This window comes from Triturus cristatus, chromosome 6 (assembly GCF_964204655.1).
Source record: "Triturus cristatus chromosome 6, aTriCri1.1, whole genome shotgun sequence".
NCBI classification, from domain to species: Eukaryota; Metazoa; Chordata; class Amphibia; order Caudata; family Salamandridae; genus Triturus; species Triturus cristatus.
The window spans coordinates 1,830,189,063-1,830,203,082 of NC_140589.1; the positions used below are offsets into that span (position 1 = coordinate 1,830,189,063).

General features: G+C 44.0%; 1 protein-coding gene across 2 annotated transcripts in view; it reads left to right on the forward strand.

The window, feature by feature from the left end:
* The window catches only part of DPYSL5 (dihydropyrimidinase like 5), a 330,106-nt gene that overhangs the window by 290,118 nt on the left and 25,968 nt on the right, over positions 1 to 14,020 (forward strand). The gene's annotated exons all lie outside the window — the stretch shown is intronic.

The following is a 14,020-nucleotide window of genomic DNA, read 5'->3' on the forward strand; positions in this document are numbered from 1 at the left end:
CTGCTGCCTAATTGGCAGCAGCAGAAAGCCCCGCACCCCATACTGATGCTCAGCTTGGGACGGGGTTTTGAAAATAAAATGGTAATGTATTACCATTTTATTTTTCTATCCCTGGGGCATTTTTGTAGTGGGGCGATGCCCCTCCGCCTTAACTGAGGAGCCGCCCCTGCTTGGAGGCTGAGAAGCACACCTGCACTGCTGGAGGTACACCGACACATCTCAGGCCTGTACACACCATTCTGTTTGGACAGCCTCTTGTGCCTAACACTTTACAGAGAGGTGGTGAAGCAGTGGATATGAAAACAGAGGTGAGAGAAATACAGTGCAGTGCCAAAGAAGAGCGACGTAGAGAAAACAATGCCATATTTATAAACAGTTTTGAATGGAACTCCTTGATAAAAGTATTTGTGAAATGAAGACAGGGGGGAGAAAACGAATAAATGTTTTGCCAACTATGGGGCCGATTACAATCCTGGAAAAACCCGGTACAAACTGTGGGTCGGAGCTTTTTCTCCGTCCGACTCGTACCGGGTTGTAAAACTTTACAAACATGCAATTACGATTCGTACGGAAACACCATTCCCGTACGATTCGGAAAAAAGACCAACTAACAGAAAAATACATACAAATGTGAATCGGGACACCGCGGACGTGACGTCCGGACGGAGTTAGGCATGTTTTTACGTACCAGCAATTACGATTCGCACCGACTGCAGTCCGGATGGGAAAATTTTTACGGCACCTAAAAAGTGCCGGAAAAGCTAAGTACGCAGCGATGCGAGCTGATTAGGGGGCCCGGTATGCGCCGTAACCCCCCGCCCCCCGTATGTACCGAGCGTACCCCCACCCCCATATGTACGGAGCGTACCCCCGTACCCCCAGCCCCCCGTATGTACGGAGCGTACCCCTGTACCCCCCAGCCCCCCGTATGTACGGAGCGTACCCCCACCCCCGTATGTACAGAGCGTACCCCCCGTACCCCCCAGCCCCCCGTATGTACGGAGCGTACCCCCACCCCCGTATGTACGCGCTGGGGGTCCGCACCGTACATATGGGGGTGGGGGTACGCTCCGTACATACGGGGGGCTGGGGGGTACGGGGGTACGCTCTGTACATACGGGGGGCTGGGGGGTACGCTCCGTACATATGGGGTGGGGGTACGCTCCGTACATACGGGGGGCTGGGGGGTAAGCTCCGTACATATGGGGGTGGGGGTACGCTCCGTACATACGGGGGGCTGGGGGGTACGGGGGTACGCTCCGTACATACGGGGGGCTGGGGGTACGGCACGCCCATCCGCGGGGGGGCTGGGGGTACGGCGCGAACATACGGGGGGCGGGGGAGGGGGTACGGCGCGTACCAGGCACTTGTTTGGACATCTCCATGGTTGCTATGGGAGTTCGCTCCGGACGGTCTTTTTTCCATACAGTTGTACAATCGGACGGATGGGACGGATCGTAATTGCGCATTGGGACTTCAGTTTTCCCATTTGTACGTAAAAATGTCCGGGGACGTGTCGGAGACTTTTCCCGACCCGAGGACGTGTGGGGGAATTTTCCCAATGCGATTTGTATGGACTTTTTCCCATACGAATCGTAATTGGCAGTTTGTACGGCGCTTTTACCATTTGTACTGAAAAAAGTCCAGATTCAATTCGGTTGGGGAAATTTTTTCCAGGATCCTAATCGGCACCTATGTGTGTGAGAAATACAAGTAGGTAGAAAAGAAGATGAGAGAGGAGAAACTGAGAAGCAGCAATAAGTTACTGCGAAAGAGAGGGAAAAGAGATGAGGCTGTCCTGTATATTATAAGGAATAAAAGAGCCCCAACTATAAATTAACAAAATACTGCATGTCACTTCCGAGTTCTGTAGGCTTATAAAAGCAGAACCTTCATATGATGGGGAAGCGTATTCCCTTGAATGTATAGTTGGAGGGACATTATCCCATATATAAAATATAAGAAAGTCAATTATCTCCCTGTAAACCCCTGAAATCTATATTTTTATTGCATGTCCATTCGACCTTGTTGCCTGCCTGTAATAAGAAAATTGGTGGTTAGTCTAAATATCGAGTTTTAAATTTCGACCTACAAGTATATCGAGTTGTTAATATCGTAGGTAAAGATTATCGAAGTCAAGAATATCGATGGACAGAATATCGACCCCAAGGTAAGTATTATCGAAGTTAATAATATCGAAGTCATTAATATAGATGTAAGTAATATCGTAATCAAAAATTTCGATGTCAATAATATCGATATTTTATTAATGTAATGTATTTTAATATGTATTTTATTTGTATGTTAAAGATTATTGTAATGTATTTTAATACATTTAAAAATAAATGTTTAGAGATTAATAATTATTTTAAATATAATTTAGCGTTTTAGTATCAGAGCGGGTTGTGGGTTTATAGGGGAATAGGGTGGGAAGTAATTTAATTATAATTAATTAATTAATATGTATTGTTTAATTGATATTTATGATTAATTAATTGTTAATTAATTACTAATTGTAAATTAAATATATTAATTGATTAATTAATTGTTAATTAATTACTAATTGTAAATTAATTTTATTAATTGGTTAATTATATAAGTTATAATTAGTTTAATATTAATATTTATTTATTGGTATTGTTAAATAATTAATTGTTAATTACTAATTAATTGGTGATTTAATTTTATTAAGTGATTAATTGATGATTAAATTAATTATGTGCATTTTTATGTGTAGTGGGTTGTGGGTTTATAGGGGAATAGGGTGGGATGTAATTAAATTCAAATAATTACTGATACTTTTTATTTATTTGGAATTAATAATAATTAATTGTTAATTAATTATTAATTGGTAATTAATTGTTATTAGTACGTTAAATATAGTAAATATAAATAATTTATTATTTCATGTTATTTGTTGTTATTGTTAATTAATGTATTGTTAATTAAGAATTAATTAGTGAATAATTGTAATTTGGTAGTTAATATGTATAAATTAGTAAATAATAAGTATATTAATTATAAAGAATGTATTATTAATTGTAAATAATAGATAAACTGATATTTAAAAGTATTGTGCATTTTGTATGTGTAGTGTGTTGTGTGTTAAAGGGGGAATAGTGTGGGATGTAATTTAAAGTTATTTATATAAATATTTATTTTAAATAATTGGTATTTAATAATAATTATTTTGTAAATTAATTATTAATATGCTATTTTTATAACTAATTATTTAATTGGTTATTATGTTTATAGAATCCCTGTGCTATCCAGTGCTTTCCCAACTGTTTTACTATCTGTAGTGGGAATAGTAATTTTTACCCCTACGCTATCCAGCGCTTTTCCTACTGTTGCACTCATTGGAGTGTGAATAGTAAATTGTACCCCTACGCTATCCAGCGTTTTCACTACTGTTGCACTCTCTGGAGTTGGAATAGTAATTTGTACCCCTACGTTATCCAACACTTTCCCTACTGTTGCACTCTCTGGAGTTGGAATAGTAATTTTTAACCCTACGCTATCCAGCGCTTTTCCTACTGTTGCACTCATTGGAGTGTGAATAGTAAATTGTACCCCTACGCTATCCAGCGTTTTCACTACTGTTGCACTCTCTGGAGTTGGAATAGTAATTTGTACCCCTACGTTATCCAACACTTTCCCTACTGTTGCACTCTCTGGAGTTGGAATAGTAATTTTTAACCCTACGCTATCCAGCGCTTTCCCTACTGTTTCACTAACTGGAGTGGGAATAGTAATTTGTACCCCTACGCTATCCAGCGTTTTCACTACTGTTGCACTCTCTGGAGTTGGAATAGTAATTTGTACCCCTACGCTATCCAACACTTTCCCTACTGTTGCACTCTCTGGAGTTGGAATAGTAATTTGTACCCCTACGCTATCCAACACTTTCCCTACTGTTGCACTCACTGGAGTGGGAATAGTAATTTTTACCCCTACGCTATCCAGCGTTTTCACTACTGTTGCACTCTCTGGAGTGGGAATAGTAATTTTTACCCCTGCGCTATCCAACGCTTTCCCTACTATTGCACTCTCTGGAGTTGGAATAGTAGTTTTTACCCCTACACTATCCAACGCTTTCCCTACTGTTGCACTCTTTGGAGTTGGAATAGTAATTTGTACCCCTACGCTATCCAACGCTTTCCCTACTGTTGCACTCTTTGGAGTTGGAATAGTAATTTTTACCCCTACGCTATCCAGCGCTTTCCCTACTGTTTCACTTACTGGAGTGGGAATAGTAATTTGTACCCCTACGCTATCCAGCGTTTTCACTGATGTTGCACTCTCTGGTGTGGGAATAGTAATTTTTACCCCTACGCTATGCAATGTTTTCCCTACTGTTGCACTCATTGGAGTGGGAATAGTAATTTTTACTCCTAAGCTATCCAGCGTTTTCACTACTGTTGCACTCTCTGGAGTGGGAATAGTAATTTTTACCCCTACACTATCCAACGCTTTCCCTACTGTTGGACTCACTGGAGTGGGAATAATAATTTTTACCACTATGCTATCCAGTGGTTTCCCTACTGTTGCATTCTCTGTAGTTGGAATAGTAATTTTTTTCCCTACGCTATCCAACACTTTCCCTACTGTTGCACTCTCTGGAGTTGGAATAGTAATTTTTACCCCTACGCTATCCAACGCTTTCCCTACTATTGCACTCTCTGGAGTTGGAATAGTAATTTTTACCCTTACGCTATCCAACGCTTTCCCTACTATTGCACTCTCTGGAGTTGGAATAGTAATTTTTACCCCTACGCTATCCAACGCTTTCCCTACTGTTGCACTCTTTGGAGTTGGAATGGTAATTTTTACCCCTACGCTATCCAACGTTTTCCCTACTGTTGCACTCTCTGGAGTGGGAATAGTAATTTTTACCCTTACGCTATCCAACAGTTTCCCTACTATTGCACTCTCTGGAGTTGGAATAGTAATTTTAATCCAACGCTTTCCCTACTGTTGCACTGTTTGGAGTTGGAATAGTAATTTTTACCCCTACGCTATCCAACATTTTCCTTACTGTTGTTTTTGTTGGAGTTGGACTAGTAGTTTTATTGTGTCTGATATTTAATATGTTTTGTATTATTTTAGCTATTGTTATATATCATTAATAAAAAAAATTATTCACATAAAAAATATTGATTATTATTTGCTATATGTAATTATTAAATATTTATTAATGTTATTGTTTTATGTGTATAGATGTATTGGTAATTTTTAAAAACATTTAATAATTTATACGTTACAGAAATTATTATTGAAATTAATTATTAAGTAAGTATATATATTATATATTATATGTATATGTTTAATTAATGTTTTATTAAATTATATATATTAATTATACATTTTAAATATTACAAAATATATTTAATTATGTTTATTTAATTTCTAAGTATAATTTGGTTTATTTTACTTATATTTTTAAAGTTAAAGAAAAACGATATTTTTAATAACGATATTTTTGACATCGATATTTAATTTTCGATATTTTTGTACTTACCATGTTGTAGATAGGATGTCGATATTCTTGACATCGATATTTTTGTTGCGATATATTTGTAGGTCGATTTTCTGTCTGTCGAAATTATGTCATACAACCAAGAAAATTACATGATACTTGTATTGTATTCATTCAATACAAGTGAGAAATATTATTGCTTCAATTTCGACTCAATGTCTGCCTCCTTCAACACCAGCAAGGGAGGGTGTTGTGCTGCCTCCCAAACACATCTGTACCTGCAGCATACAAATCATTCCCTCTTGAGCACAAAAAACTGTGTCTGAGCACAGAGGGACATCTTCTCCATCAGACCCTGTGTGCGGGTGGCACCCGCCTGCCACCTCTTCTCTTATTTACACATGAACAAGAGTAGAAAACAGGCTGCGGGCTGCTGAGCAGAGCTTCAGGCACCAGCACTGTCTCTTTCACAAATTAAGCACTGGTGGGTGGTGATCACTTTCTGGGTAGCTCTTGGAAGAAAGGAGTATTTCAGTATAGTGGCATTCACGATGGAATACTCACTCACTTGCATCAAAATGTATGAAGGATAGAAATAGTGAAGCAACCAATGCATCTGCCAACATTGTCCAACATCACATCAGATTTAGGCACTTTTCACTCTCGGGTCTGCAAGAACATGTAATCAACTGATCTCCGATCACTGTGCAGTAAAGAAAAGTATCATCATCAAGATCAAGCAGGTTCAACAAATGATGACTAGATGCCAAAGCATGGACCTAAAAGGATTTTAAATTAACTCCCAATACTGTTTCTTGTATATAGGCCAGACTTCTAAATTAGCTGCATCTTGGGAACCAATTTACACAAAAGGGTCCAGCTGCGGGAATTAAAGTCATCAAAGTGGAAAAGTGAGGAACAATCTTCTGTTTTCCTCATTACAGTAAGGGATTAGTGAAATCTTTGCCTAAGGGGATAAAAATACCAATGACATGAATCTATGTCCTGATCAGCTTGGAGCCTTCATGAAAAAATGATTAACAAAATGCGACCCTACATTTTTTACCCTGTTTATTAGGAGCAATATCAGAATCAAGGCTAGTCAGATGTTGGGCAAGGAAGAGAAACAAGCTTCATTGAATGCAGTGGACAGATCAGAAGGGTTTTACTTTTCCAAGAGTTTACTCAAATAAACTGACAACTAAGCCTGTATCCTTTGTACATTTTCTATAAAGAGACCAAAGGTGGACATGGGGATTGGGGTATTGTGGACGTGGGTGAAGGGACGACCGTGACACCAACCGTAGGGTTTAAGGAAGGTTTTATTTTTATGGTTCTGACAGGCTTTTTATCCAACGTCTTTCGAGTCCTGAAAGTTAGTCTCTCCCGGGCAAAGGTGCTGGAGTCCGTGGCGCTGTTCGTCTACAGGCGATTTCCCCAGGAAGTGGTGCTCTTCTTCGGGCGTCGGGAATCTCTCCACATGTAAGGAAGAAGACCAACAGGACGGAAAGCCGTTAGGTCACAGTCCTCTACAGGGTTTGCACCAAGGGGGCCCAGGGAGTGTGTGGTTTACACCCGGTGTGACTAATCGTATCTTCAGTGCTCAGTGCAAGAGGGGTACGGTAAGAAAAGGTAGGAGGAGGGTAAGGGGGGGTGGATTGGGAGGTTGTGTAGGAAGGAATTATATACAGCTGCGCATTACACGCTATCGTTACGCTTTCTTAGCCAAGCCGCCAAACGCCGCCGTACCTGTGTCAGCCACACTCCTCCCTCGGGAGTGTGGCACGGCGGTCCGCAGGGTCGTTGGCCTCCTGGCTCGCCTTGTGGTTCAGCTTCTCCTCCAGTTCCTCTGGAGGCTCCTTCTTCGGTCCTTCCGGCTTCTACTTCCAACGTGCTCCGCTTCTCCGTCTCCTCGGGTTCCGCCTCCCTCCTCGCGGTGTTTCCACCCCCTGTGTACAGGACTTCCCCTGTTTTAACCAATCCCGAGCCAGGGACGTCACAGAGGGTCGGGGCTTCACCCTCGTATGCCGACGCCCACTTAAAGGGCCCGCTGTCTTCGTATTCGCTAGCAGTCTCGTTTCCGTGTACCCACTCGTGATCCTGTGGAGAAGCCGGAAATGACAGATCAGAAGAGGTCGGATTCCACCATTCCCGCCGGGTAAGGTCGCCAGTTTTACATTCCTCCCCCCCTGGATTCTCCCGATCGGGGAGAATGGGCATTCTGGAGAGAAAGTCAGCGTTCCCATTGTCGACTCCCTTCCGATGCACAACCTCGAAGGCAAACGGTTGCAGGAAGAGAAACCAGCGAAGTATTCTAGCGTTCTGGGACCTGTTTCGGTGCATCCACTGGAGGGGAGCGTGATCTGAATACAAGGTAAAAGATCTACCCTCCAGGTAATACCTCAGTTTGTCAACGGCCCACCTGATGGCGAGGCACTCCTTTTCCACCGTGGGGTACGTCTGTTCCCTGGGATGGAGCTTTCTGCTGACATAGAGCACAGGATGTTCGACGCCGTCATCCCCTTCCTGTGAAAGCACAGCTCCTATGCCGGTGTCAGAGGCATCAGTCGCCAGTGAAAAGGGCTTCTCAAAGTTAGGCGGGATGAGCACCGGACTGGTGGTAAGGGCCTTTTTCAGTGTTTGGAACGCCCTGATGGCACCGTCTGATGGTGGGCTTGGCAGTACGTTTTTGATATGTTTCTGCAAAAGGTCTGTTAGGGGACTAGAAAGATCTGCGAAGTTCTTTATAAACCTTCTATAGTACCCTATAAGACCTAGAAAGGCTCGTAACTGTTTCTTTGTAGTTGGGAACGGAGTTCCCGTTATGGCTTTGATCTTTTCCACCTGGGGTGCTATGACTCCTTCCCCTAACATGAAACCCAGGTATTTCACCTTTGGGTATGCCGCTCTTGATTTTTTTGCATTCACATGGAGTCCGGCTGCCTGTAGTGCGGTTAATATATTGGACACATGTATCAGATGTTCTTTCCAGGATGAACTAAAGATTACGATATCATCCAGATACACCGAACTGTATGAGGTGTGTTTAGCCAGCACTCTGTTCATTAACCGCTGAAAGGTAGCAGGGGCTCCATGGAGTCCAAATGGCAAGACAGTAAACTCAAAGAGCCCATCTTCTGTTGCAAAAGCCGTTTTGTGGCAATCCTCCTCCCTGAGTGGTACCTGCCAATAGCCCTTGGTCAAGTCTAGAGTGGTAATGTAACGGGCATCCCCGATCCTCTCTATTAGTTCGTCCACACGGGGTATTGGAAATGCATCAAAAGAGGACACGGCATTAAGGGCTCTGAAGTCCATGCAAAAACGGGTAGACCCGTCTGGTTTAGGGACCATAACTATAGGTGAGGACCAATTACTTTTAGAGGGTCTGATCACCCCTAGGCGAAGCATGTCCTGTACCTCTTTTCGTACATCAGCCCTTTTTGCAGCTGGAATGCGATAAGGCCTTTGCTTTACTATTTGACCCTCTTTTGTTCTTATCTGATGCTCTGTCAAATGGGTGCACCCCGGTGTGTCCGAGAAAATAGGGGAGAAGGGCAGGAGAGTCGACCTTAGCTCTTCTTTCTCTACTTCTGTTAACTCGGGGTTCACTGGTAACTGACTCAAGGTGGACCCACTCTTTTCTTCCGGTAGAGTGAAGTTGGCCTGACGTGGACACGGTCCAATCCACTTTTTTAGCAGGTTGATATGGAAAGTTTGTCTCCTATTCTGGGACATTTGTAAACTGTATGTCGGACGACCATACGTTTCCATAACTCTATAAGGACCTTTCCACTCACTTCGAAATTTTTGGGTTGAGGAAGGAAGCAGTACTAGAGCCCAGTCCCCTTTTTCATGGGTCCTCCACTTCTTTCCTTTGTCGTAGCATTGTTTTTGAGCAACTTGAGCTTTCTCTAAGTTTGAATATGCCAGGTCTCTCAATTTACCTAACCGAGATCTCAATTGCTGGGTATAGTCTAACAAACTTTTCTGCTCTGCAGCCCCTTCTGTTTCCCATGCTTCCCTTGTGATTTCCAACAAAGATCGGGGTTGGCGGCCATAGAGCAATTCGAAGGGTGAAAATCCCAAACTACTCTGTACCTGAGATCTTATGACATACAACGCTAGAGGTAAGACTCTGTCCCAATCCTTATTTTCGGAAGTCAGTAGTTTTTTTAAGGTGGTTTTTAGGGTTCTATTGTACCTCTCCACTAGGCCGTCCGTTTGCGGATGATATGCGGACGTTCGGATGTGATGGAGATCGAGCGTTTTACACACTTCTTTCATCATCCGTGAAACAAAGGGTGTTCCCTGGTCCGTTAGAATTTCACGTGGGAACCCTACTCTTGAAAACAGCTCTACCAACTTGTCCGCTACGTTCTTAGTAGTCGGGGTACTGAGCGCAAAGGCTTCTGGGAACCTAGTGTTGTAATCCACCACAACAAGAGCGTATGTGTGGCCACGGGATGTACGAGGTAGTGGACCAATCAGGTCCATCCCTACTCTATCCCAGGGATTGCCTATAATGGGCATAGGCTGTAGAGGTACTGCTAGTGGACGTGTTAGATTCTTTTTTTGGCACACCTCGCACTGTTTGCAATATGCGTCGGTTTCCTTATATATTCCTGGCCAATAAAAGAGACGTAATATATTCTGTGTAGTTTTTTCACTACCGCTATGCCCAGCAGTAAGGTGGGTGTGAGCATAGAAGAGAATCTGATCCCTGAACTCCTGGGGAACTACCAGTTGGGTAGGTTCTCCCTCCTTACTTTCTCTGTAAAGCAGATCATTTTCTATTCTGAACCTTGGGTAGTTCTTGTTGGTGTTGGTCTGTGCTACGTGTGCTGCTTCCCAGGCGTTTAACAGAGAGGGATCATTGACTTGTGCGAATTTAAACCCTTTATCTAACACCCATGGGTCTGCTGATAGGTAGGCTTCTACAGAGTTTTCTTTCAACTCTCTTTTAAACAAGGATAAGAAGTCGGGGTTATCTACTCCAAGTATTAACTCTTCGGGCAAAGACCTCACGACCCCCACCTTTACTGAACAGGGATCTCTACCTATAGGGTGTAGGGTAATTCTGGCCATGGGGTAGGGTTTGACATCCCCATGGACGCACCTAATTAGTACAGTCCCTTCCTGGCCTATCTGTTCGGGATGTAAGAGTCGCTCCTGAATTACAGATTGTCGACAACCCGAGTCTAGTAAGGCTTTCACTAACTTTTGATTGACTCGTACCCTTACGTAAAAGGAGGGGCCCATTTCTGAAGAGTACATGACCGCCCTTGGGATATATCCGACCTCCATGGGTTCTTCTGATGGTTTCCTTTGGGGGCACATCCGGGCTATGTGACCCCACTCCCCACACTCAAAACACTGCGGTCCTCTCGTAGGGGGGCCGTCATACTTGAACTGCCGTGGTTTAACAGGTTCAGGCATAGTCTTTTTTTTCTCTGGTTTGGTTGTCGATGTTATAGTTTTGGTACTTTTCTCACTCTCCCAGGGGAAAGACCGGGGTGCTGCTCGAGTATAGTTGGCTGCCATTTCTATGGCCTGGGCTGCCGTTAGTCCGGGGTGTTGTCTTAGCCATCTCTGTGTCCCATATGGTAAGACCTCCATGAACTGCTCCAGTATAATACTGGTCATGACCTCTTCCATACTCCGGATATCTGGCCGGAGCCATTTCTCGGCCGCCATTTTTACTCGTAGATACATGGTCTTTGGGTTCTCACCCGGTATTCCCTTCTCCTTTCGAAACCGCAAACGGTATGCTTCCGCATCCATGCCAAGGTGATCTAAAATCACCGCTTTTATCTCGGCATACGATGATGTTCCTGAATGATTTGCCACTCCCGAGAGTAAAGGCGCCAAGAAGAAAGGCCATTTTTCTTCTGGCCACCCACATGCCCTGGCAGCCCGTTCAAAGTTTAACAGAAACGCGTCCGGGTCTTCCCCATTCACATATTTTTGTAAGGCTACCCCTGACGGGTGTGGCCCTAATGGTCGCCGGTCTGTGGCGGTTGTCGAGAGGGGAGTTTGTACAACTTTTTGGATGGCGTCCAGCTGTTGGGTCATAGACATTTTAAATAAGTCCCGGTCAGCGTCAGCTGTAGTTATCTGTTGGCCTATTGCCCATTCTAATTTTTGTTGTCCATTAATAAGCGACTGGATCACTTGTTCCATTGCCATGGTCGTTTGGGAAGGAGAGAATCCCACTTCTGACACCAGTGTGGACGTGGGTGAAGGGACGACCGTGACACCAACCGTAGGGTTTAAGGAAGGTTTTATTTTTATGGTTCTGACAGGCTTTTTATCCAACGTCTTTCGAGTCCTGAAAGTTAGTCTCTCCCGGGCAAAGGTGCTGGAGTCCGTGGCGCTGTTCGTCTACAGGCGATTTCCCCAGGAAGTGGTGCTCTTCTTCGGGCGTCGGGAATCTCTCCACATGTAAGGAAGAAGACCAACAGGACGGAAAGCCGTTAGGTCACAGTCCTCTACAGGGTTTGCACCAAGGGGGCCCAGGGAGTGTGTGGTTTACACCCGGTGTGACTAATCGTATCTTCAGTGCTCAGTGCAAGAGGGGTACGGTAAGAAAAGGTAGGAGGAGGGTAAGGGGGGGTGGATTGGGAGGTTGTGTAGGAAGGAATTATATACAGCTGCGCATTACACGCTATCGTTACGCTTTCTTAGCCAAGCCGCCAAACGCCGCCGTACCTGTGTCAGCCACACTCCTCCCTCGGGAGTGTGGCACGGCGGTCCGCAGGGTCGTTGGCCTCCTGGCTCGCCTTGTGGTTCAGCTTCTCCTCCAGTTCCTCTGGAGGCTCCTTCTTCGGTCCTTCCGGCTTCTACTTCCAACGTGCTCCGCTTCTCCGTCTCCTCGGGTTCCGCCTCCCTCCTCGCGGTGTTTCCACCCCCTGTGTACAGGACTTCCCCTGTTTTAACCAATCCCGAGCCAGGGACGTCACAGAGGGTCGGGGCTTCACCCTCGTATGCCGACGCCCACTTAAAGGGCCCGCTGTCTTCGTATTCGCTAGCAGTCTCGTTTCCGTGTACCCACTCGTGATCCTGTGGAGAAGCCGGAAATGACAGATCAGAAGAGGTCGGATTCCACCATTCCCGCCGGGTAAGGTCGCCAGTTTTACAGGTATAAAAAGGGATCTACATCATTTCAGAGATAAAACAATATGGAGAACACAGGCCTGGTAAGCCCTACCGGTGAACCAGTGCTTTGGGGGCATTTCCAAAGCATGCAAAACTTTTTCCCTCAACTAGCAAAATTGCCCATGTACTACAGAAAGGATTATTGGGTTCCTTGGAATTATAGAATTACTATCCTATTCAGAAAAAATACTTCTTATTAAAACTGATAGAAAGATGGCTATCAAAGAGCTGAGGATATTAAGCACCAATCTTCGGTCTGTTGTGCTACCCAACAGAGGCTAACAGGCCACCATATTAAATGCCCAGTCACCTGTCTTGCAAATTATGTAGCTCCTGTATTTTAGATGCTTTTGGATCTGACTGCAGCATTAGTTATCCTTGTCCACTTCTTTTTTTTTACCATCTAGAGATAAGCTGTGGCAGGGGTGTCAAACGCAGCTAATGCGTGGTTTCAGTCTTTTCAAGCCAGTAGGTTAACTAAGGTCTGTTTGGAGGAGGCGTGTTTCTATCTAGCACCTGCTATTTTGGGAGTCCACTGGGGGTTTGTGTTTCACCATTGCTGTATTGTATTTACAACCACTGCATCAGCTCTTTCCGTCCCAGGGGCCCTGTTTCCACAACAATGATGACGTTACAGAGCCGATACTGGTATTTCCAATCTCTTAGAGACAGACAAGCAAAATATCTGAATGGTCTTTAATATCATTCAGGCTGGAATGCCTCAAGCTCTAATGAGACTAAGCAGTATGTTTCTGCTCAGAAAAATAGATGCAATTCCTTACTTTCTGTCACTGAACACATAACCTCTGCACAACATTTACCCGATGAGGAAAATGTTATGTGCTCTTGAAATCTAATATTCCGACAAAATTGGCAGAGGTATATAATATGATTCCCATGAAGGTCTCAAATCAATTGGTCCCCTTAATGAAAAACATTTTTTTTAAAAATCTTTTTATTGTCAACAACATAATAGCAGTACATCAGTAAATATCATTGTCCACATATTTCGACCATGACTTTATTTATTCCTCAAGTGAGTATCCCCCCCAAGTGACGCTGACTTCTCTGTAGTCCATGGTTCCTATCACAACCCTTGATAAGCTTGCCAGTGTCCCCAAATCTTTTCCCATTTCTTCTGACAGCCTCTGTTATGGTACATAGCGCGTTCTGCCAACCAGCACCAGTCTAGATTCATCTTCCAGTCATCAACTTTTGGCAGAGTACGGGCACCCCAGCTCCTAGCTAAGTTACGTTTGGCTACCACTGCCGCTAACGCCAGCCAGATCCCGGTATGTCTCGGCCATGCCACCTCTCCTGCGATCAGTAACAGGAACCATTTCGGCTAAGGCGACCTCCACCTCTGCTACCTGTGCCATGACTCTT